This window comes from Lytechinus variegatus, chromosome 4, assembly GCF_018143015.1.
Source record: "Lytechinus variegatus isolate NC3 chromosome 4, Lvar_3.0, whole genome shotgun sequence".
NCBI classification, from domain to species: domain Eukaryota; kingdom Metazoa; phylum Echinodermata; class Echinoidea; order Temnopleuroida; family Toxopneustidae; genus Lytechinus; species Lytechinus variegatus.
The window spans coordinates 19,238,403-19,247,980 of NC_054743.1; positions in this window are offsets into that span (position 1 = coordinate 19,238,403).

Here is a 9,578-nt window from a genome sequence, read left to right on the forward strand (position 1 = left end):
GCAGGAATGGGTATCAATGGAGCAGGCTTGATAGAAGGCTGTGCCTTACCAATAATCTGACATGTATGACATGTCTTACAGAAATGCACAACATCTTTGTGCATCTTAGGCCAATAGAAATGCCTCATAATTCTATCTTCTGTCTTCCGAATACCGACATGACCTGCCATAGGTAACTCATGAGCCATTTTCAGAATATCTGTGCGGTAACAAGGAGGAACTACAACCTGGTGAATTATACACCAATCTTCATCAGCTGGTCTCCGGGGAGGTCTCCATTTCCTCATCAAAATGTCATCTTTGACATAAAAGCACTCAGGAACCTTATCAGCCTCAGCCTCAGAACATGCTTTTTGTGACAAGCTTTTTAATTCTGGGTCTGCCTGTTGTGCCTGTACAAGGGAGGATTTACTAAACAAACTATCATTGTTAGCAACAGAGCCTTCAACACTATCCCCATTCAAATCCTTGAAAAAGGTTTCAGCTAACCAGACATCAGTACTCTCCTCTACATCAGCAGATTCCGCATCATCCTTTTCAGCTCTACGAGTCTGAGACCTAGTAACAACACAATCCGGGAAAATCCCTGGAAAATCTTCCTGCAACAATTCAGTTTCAGCTACCTCAACGGGCTTCTCCGAAACCACTGGAGATGCAACAACTCTATCTCCAGCCAAGTCGTTACCTAACAAGAAATCAACACCTTCCATGGGTAATTCTGGAACGACACCAACAGTCACAGGACCACTAACTAGGTCACACTTTAAGTCGACCTTATGCAAAGGAACCGACATGAAATTTGGGCCAATACCTTGAACTAAGACGTTGGCATTCTCTGAACTCTCCGGAGGAAGAGCCGAATCCCCTGGCACCATCAGGGACTGTGCAGCCCCTGTATCCCTAAGGATCACCACTGACCTACCAGCAGCACCAGTTGAACAAGGGGATACTTTACCATCATGCAAAAAACTTCTAAAAGTTTCATCAACCTGCTTGACTTTATCAGCAAATACCAGAGAAACACTCTCAACATCTCGATTGGGCTCTGATGGAACAAACTCCATCGAGGGAACACTTGTTTGCTTGACAAAACCCATGTCTTTCTTAACTTTGGTTGGCATTCCAACCAATTTCCAACATGATTCTTTCAAATGTCCCGATTTATGACAATGAGTACAAATTTTGGAACTACGACTCTCAGACCTTTTGGTTGATTCTGTGCCCCCACTAGCCTGATTCTTGTTAGCGTCTTTGTCCTTGCTTGCATATTTTCCCTCACTAGGTTTATTGTGGGATTCAAATGACCCTTTACCTTTCTTTTTCCAATAATTCTTGAAAGGAGGCCTATCTCCACTACCCTTATGTGTGACCTCAAATTCATCAGCTACTATGGCTGCTTTACTGACTTCAGTAACTCTATGGTCATCTAAGTGAGATTTAATGCCAAAAGGAAGACTCTTTTTGAATTCTTCTAGGAGGACAACTTCCCTAAGGTGAACAAAATCTTTGTCAACTTTCAGTGATCTGTACCACTTATCGAACATCATTTCTTGTTCCCTAGCAAATTCAACATACGTCTGGCCTGATTGTCTTTGCATGTTCCTAAATTTATGTCTGTACGCTTCTGGTACCAACTCATATGCATTGAGAATTGTTTCTTTCACTGTAGCATAGTCACATGATTGCATTTCAGAGAGTGAAGAATAGACTTTTGCAGCCTTTCCAACAAAAACACTTTGGAGGAGAAGAGTCCAGTATTCCTCGGGCCAATTCAATCTCTTGGCCACTTTTTCAAATGACACAAAATATGTATCGACTCCCTCTTCATCAAATTTTGGCACAAGGCGAATGTTTTTCGCCACATCAAAGCCTTGGGGAGATTTATCTTTGGCGGAGTTAGTATTTGCATGAGCTAACTCCATTTCTTTCAACTTCAACTGGTACTCTAATCTCATTTTCTCCATTTCGATGTTTTCTCTGATTCTTTCCTTTTCAATGTTTATTTTCTCCATTTCAAGGTTTTCTTTGATTTTCTCTTTCTCGACATTCTCTTTCATTTTCATTTCCATTTCAAACTTTGCAAGTTGAATCTGAGCATCATCTGAAACAATAACAGAAGTTTCAGACTCCGCTGTAAGCTTCATGTGACTATCTAACAAGTCAATTATCTCTGCCTTCTTTAATCCTGGGGCTAGAGATACACCCAAATGATCACAAACTGTTATCAAATCATCTTTCTTCAGTGACTTCAAATGATCATATGACAATTCTGTCATTGCAAGAAATTCTTCAACATCAAATGTAGCCATAGTGAATATACACAAATACAACCAAGTAATAACACAGTACAGTATATTCTAGAACTTTCCAAAAATTTCCAAAATGTTTCCAATTCAAATTGGCTTTAGTTTCAAATTGGCTGGTACAAATCTGGTTTTAATTTCCCGGACAACTGGTTTTAGTTTCAAATTGGCTTATACAAATTTGGTTTCATTTCTCGGAAAACTGGTTTTAGTTTCAAATTGGCTTATACAAATCTGGTTTTCGTTTCCCGGACAAGCCCCCAAAATTATTTGTTACGATACTGCAACAAATAACAATCAGAAATTGAGATATAAAGTTTAATTTCCTCTTTTTTTATTACAGGAAATAATTATACATAAATAAAACAAATAATGATCTTACATAAATCTCTTGAAGTGTCCGATGTAAAATCCCGAAGTGATGATACTATATCCAAGTAATAATCCAAATGATAAAATCCCAGCTGACTGGCGAAAATTCACAATGATGGCGATGATGAAACTGATGTTGAAGTACGATGAATAATAAGAGTCACTGTAACGAGTTGAAATGTCCGTGAAGACGATGTTGATGATGATTAACAGTCAATTTCAGCAATCCATGGGTTGAAGCGTGTTCATTGAACAGGTTGATGATGTTGATGATCTCGATGAGAACTGATAATTTCTCTCTCAAAATAACTGCAAACAGTTCATTGATGGTGGGCAAATAATTCCACACAATATAGATATTCCAGGTGGAAATAAACTGCTCTGATCTGATCTGGTGAAGTGATCTCATATGATGTGATGATGATCTTAAAGAAACTGCAGCTTTATATACTAAATTTCAACTAATCTAGAAGCTTCTAGTATTGTCTTCCAAAAGAATATTCTTCCTCTTTCAGGAGCCTTCTTCATTTCTAAAACATTCTTGAATGACCTCATTGAAATCAACATGTGTAAACAAAATACCTAAGCCTATTCATTTCCACTACCAATACAATTCTATTGTTTGGCTTTTCCCTATTCAACAATAAAACTCCTTGGCCTTTAAATAGGCAAGGCCTGCATAATAAAAAGACATTCTAGAATGTTCTTTACAATTCTTGGCTATCCTTAAAGAGAAATAACTAATAGATGAATGTAATTGCTTTTAAAATTCTTTTACAATTATTCTTATATATAACAGTGCCCAGCCGAAATCTCCTGACAAACCTGAACATGATCTAACACAAGATCAATTGGAAGCTGTAGATGACGTCATAACTAGAACAAGAAATAACGAAGCCAATAAAAATGGCCTTCCGAAACCCTCCGGACATCAGACATGGGACAGCGGACTTGATCCACCATTTCTACGGACTCTTAACTCCGTCAAGACTAGTGCCGAGCTTTCAGAAGATGGAGGGTCGACATGGCATCGCTTATTAGGTGAAGAGATTGGACAATCGAGGGTGAGTTATTTCGCTATCAATACTTTTCGCTATCAATACTTTTATTCTACTGCAGATGTCAACATGAGGTGGTTTCAGTTCAAAATAATGAATATAATTATTTATATGAAAGATGCTCTGTTGCGATTTAAATTAGTTACAGATAACTTATGCACTTTTTGTAATAATAATGAAGAAACTATTATGCATATTTTTTGTTTTTGTGCCCACACAAACGAAATATGGTCTCAACTCGAAATCTGGTTTTCTCGTAACAATTTGCACATCAAAATTTTAAATCAGAATAAATTATTCGGTTTTTACGGAAACAGTAATGGAGCTCTTAATTGTATTTTTATAATAGTTAGAAAACAAATTTTTGCAGCAAAATGCAAACACTGTCTTCCAGTTTTCGACCATATTTTGTCTGAAATAAAATCTTATTATAGTATGGAAAAGTATATATATAAAACAAATCTGAAAGAGAAGAAATTCATAAAAAGGTGGTCATCTTTCATTTTATTACATTGAATCTCTCAGATAACATTCTAAAACACACGCACGCACGCAAGCACATATATGTATATATATGTGTGTGTGTGTGTGTGTGGGTATATATCTTGTATGAATTTTTTTCTATCATTTGCATTTTGATTTTTCGTTTTTTATACAAATATTACGACAATTTCATGGAATATTGTAATGTACATATTTAACCTGTGTGTCATATACTGTGTTAATCATTCAATTATGTATTGTTTGAAAATATGTATTATAATGATTTCAATAAAGGAACCCTGTGGAAGGGTTAAACAGAAAAAAAATTACTTGTACGTACAATCACTATACATGTATACGATAGCAGTACACGATTTGATGCTCTTAAGATAAAGAATTGTTTTGCTTGTGTTATCAAATCGAACAGCAGTTTTGCATTAATGATATGGATCAAGATGTCAAACATAAATGTTAGAAGAATGAAATATAATACAAAAACATGTTGGTATAATATGTCGTAACTTAGTATTTTCTTTTTCGAAACAAATGAAATCCAATATTAGTAAAAAAACAGTATTTTCCATTGAATAAAATCCATGAATGTTTATGGCATATTGCGTACATGACGCACTCTTGATAAACTATCTTTCAGTTCATAAACACTATCATGACTGTTTTGCAGACCGAGTCTAACTGTTTTGGATGTATCCTCTTCATGATATTGTGCCTTGTTGCAATTTCAGAAATGTTCCAAATCGATTATCACAAGAAGGGATCCCTCCATTCAGAGGGCTTCGTTGGAGTCAAACAGGTAATGTTCTACTCATTACATTAGAAACATTATTTATTGTATTTATTTATTTCATTTTGAGGCAAGTTAATAACAAATATGACGGATTCAATATAACATTACGAGAGAAATATGAAAGTCAGCACCAGTCGATACCTGGGGATCACCTAAAAGAATTTAACAATTCTGTCGAGAGGTTCTTCACATTGGCTGGTGCCTACATAAAATAACGTATAATGGAGATGTATGTAAACGTAATCATTATTAAACTTCTAAATAATAAATCTTTATTGTAGCATGCGAGAAAAAAATAAAAACATGGTTATCGAATCAAAACAAAAAACAATACTTATAAGATCGAACCGGCAATTAATCGTTTTTTCAAATTAGAACAAAAAAGTGGTGGGTTTTTAATTGGTTGAGTTTCGAGAGTTTGAAAGGAATTCTAGTGCATGACATTTATCATGTTCACTTGCGAGTTTAACAACTAATAAAAAAATCAGATAATCGCATTAAAATACAAACCACACAAATTTTGGCTGGGTAAACCGTTGCATCCTCTACTGAGAAGCGAGATCATCCACAGACAGCCTATTATTTTTTTTACAATTATATAATAATTATGCAAGATTATTTGTAACATATTTGTGTAAGGATGTTAGAATTATCGCGATCTTACGTTAGAAATTTTTGCAATTACAGTAGACGCAGGTTAACTTTTACAAGATTCAATTCATTCTAAACAGCTGGTAATTAACCTTTTTAGTTTTCCAATGGTCTTTATTTTCTTATTATTAAATTTATGTCAGCACCTCGAAATCGACACGTTCTCCAGTCGCTCATCAAAACTTCTACGGCAAACAATATATCTCCTACATAACAACATCATCTGTAAACAAGGTATGGAGAATCTTGGTAAGATATTAGTTTTGTCTTTCCCTATAAAATGATAATGCAATATTGACGTAGAACCAATTTTCTTCTCATTAGAACAAATTTATGATTAAGGTTAACCGAAGACTCACATTTAAAATCGATGAAATAGTGAAGATATTTTGCAAAGAATCTTCTATGCAGCTGAAACGGGTGAATTCAATTTCCATGATATTCTTGCAATTTGAAATGAAAGTTAGTTATTTTCTTTCTCTCGTATTGGCAAAGATTTTAATTCAATTAAAAACAACATTCTTGATAGTTTTCATTCAGGGTTGTGAAACTAATGAAATTATAATTGGTGTGTGGGCATGGTGGTTCAGAAGTAGAGCAGCCGCCTCATGAGCGGGAGGCCGTGAGTTCAGCCTTTTTTGCAAGGCGCTCAGCATATAGATTGGAGAAGGGTAATATATTATGTTATGTAGAGCCTTTCCTTACCGAAGTGGTTACCTTCGGTAAATTAAACGTTATCATTACTGTCATTATTAGTATGTTAATGTGTCTTACAAAAGACGGCAATTTTCATACATTATATATATATATTATATATGTTATATTAAAAAAAACCCTTTAAGATAACATTTAAGATATCATTCTTCTTTTCATAATCCTCATCTCTAGTCGAAACACCGAAACACACGGACAGGTCGACCCCATTCAGTTCTTATGATCTTACAAACTTTCCTGCAGATGGTCTTAGTTTTAGCTTTCCTTCTTGCAGAATGTCCAGTTTACGTAGCAGGCAATGGTCTCAAGGAAAAGGTAACGTTGCTTGCGGGTAGTCGTGGTGTAGTCCCATTCCATTTTCCATGGTCCATTAATGATACATCCCAGGGCATCCCATATTTTAAAGTTCGGTTCGAATCGCAACATCAGCCATTTTGCGTTGATGGAATACCTGAGATAGATGGGTTCAAAAGCTCATCGCAGTTTTTAAGATTTAAGACATCTTTCACAGATTTGGAGACAGCTCCCTGCGTAAATCTATTCATAGATGACGTTGATGACATGTAGACCAAGATAGATACATATTCACTGCAATCTTGTACAGTTTAGGGGACATAAGACATGAAGTTATTAAGAAGGAGGTTGTTGTGAAGGTTCCACCAGGATCAGCAAAATGCTTCATTACTTTAAGTGACAACTGCGCTTGAATATGGAGAAGTACATTGTCGAGCCACCATTGGAAGTGTAGGAACCTAACTATTATGTTACCAAAATGACCAAAAACTTAATATCCTTGGTGACATCTCAGATGACGGACAGAAAACTAGTGGTACATTTTGTCTTCTTCATGACACTGCTTTCTCTTGCTGTTCGCATGAAGTGACGTCAGACGTAAGTGCTGCAACGTGCAATGACTTCCAGTGGCCACCTCGCGTGCCTGGTAAACGCACAAGAACATACCTGAATCCCTTACCGATATCAGCATTGGTAGTCCCACTTATACAAATCTTGAAACCAGTCAAATACAGCTTCAACAAATACTGCTTTGTAATGAAATGATTTTCATATCATATTCCCAACGTTTCAGAAAAAGTCTGCTTGATGTTGCGAGAACTCCCGAATGAAGTTGATTTGATTTCTGTAATGATAAGTATTTCACTGAGTATAGATTTCATGATAAAGAGTTAACGATGAAGGAAAAATAGGAATGCCTGCAATAGTTGCCAACTGTACCACATTTGGCGTTAGTCTCCCGCCCTTTACTCTCTTTGACCACCGAACGATTTTTATTTTGCCTTTCTATACAATTTACCAAATCCCTTTGATATCACAGTTTAATATAACGAATTCTGTTATAAAGTAGTCAAGGCCTATAAAATGCAATTTTCACCCATCAAATTTGATTTTTTTTAAGCTTGGTAGCAGTCGCATTACAGAGGCGTAATATATGCGTCATATTTGCCACGTATGCTTACCAATTTTTAATAGGTATTGTATTCACTTGTATATCTTATTTTGATAGACAGCGTCAAATGAGATGGAATAAATAAAAATCTATTTTCAGTGCCGTTTCATAAAGCTGTTTGTAAGTTAAGAGCGACTTAAAAAAAAACGATTGGGATCCTTTCTTGTGGTGAATAGTATACACCAAAATGTTCTTGGAAGATGGTTTAGCCCATAAGGTTCACCAGTCGTTCTTAAAGTCGCTCTCAACTTAGGAAAAGCTTTATGAAAACGGGCACCTGATCTATTTGGCGTAGTCTGATCCGTGAAACCGAAATGCATGGGACATGAAAACAAATCCTTCTTCCCCACCACAGAATAGAGATTATTCTGTAAAATTTGGATCTTGAATTTTGCAAACTACCACTAATAGAACAAATAATATTGATTAAAAAAATGTAGAGCCTTGAAAAAAAAACGGTTATTAGGTAATGATATTTAGAAGTCCAATTTGTCACCTCAATAAAAGGACAATAAAATCAAACGATGTATTAATTATCATTTTCATTCCATGGTCTTTGTTGTGAAGAAATGAGACATCGAATCAAAAGTTTGAGCTGATAGCAATTAATAAAATAAAAATGTTAATAATGAACATTATTTATCTATTAATTAATTTATTTTGTTTATTTACTTATTTATCTATTATTATTTTTTGGGGTCGGTTTGTTTCTTTTGTTCTTATGACTTTATATTTACTCACAAATAATGCACCTTTATAGGGCCTCAAATACAAACTGCTTTAAAAGGAAGCTCCAGGCTGGAGATATTTATATCTCAATAAACAGAGTAAAATTCACAAAGCAAAAGGCTGAAAATTTCATCAAAATCGGATAACATTTATGTTTATTTTTTTCTCTTATTGTTTCTCTATACCATGTCATGTTATCAATGTTTTGGGAACTGCGCTTACACAAGGCCACTTGGCTTTATTTATGCAGTTCCCCATTTCATTTTTACTCTTGCTTGTAAATATATTGTTTCTCATACCTTGCTTTATAATTGTTTTTATCGAGAAATAAATAAATGCAAATTAAGTTGAATTGAATTGAGTTGAATTGAACAATAGCAAAGTTATTGAATTATGAAAATTTGCATTATTCCGGTAAAACAGTTGTGTGGGCTGATGATGTCATATCCCCACTTGTTTTTTGTAATGTTATTATATGAAATTAGATTTATATCTAAAAAAATTCTACCAAGAACGAAAACAATTGGATTGACAACTGATTAAGTACATAAGTTATTTATTGCTGCAACCTTTTTCATCATATTGGAGACACATCATTTACACATGTATGAACAAATTAAACCATTATGATTTCATGTAATAACATAAGAAAAAGGAAAGTGGGGGAAGTGACATCATCAGCCCACCTAATCAATATTCATGACGGGGTGCATATATATTAACTGTTTTCACAAAATATTGATACATTTTAAAATTCAATAACTTTCTTATTTGTTATCCGATTTTTTATAAAATTTTCACTATTTTGCTCTGAATTTTACTCTTTTTATTAACATAAATTTTTCAGCCCGGAAAGTCCCTTTAAGAGGTCCTTGCTCATCAATATTGGTCTACCTCTTTTTAAATTGTAACATCTTGATTGTGCAATTTTGCCAAATGAATAAGTTGAATTGAATTAAACAAGCATGTAAATTGTGTTTAATTTGTTATCTTCGAAT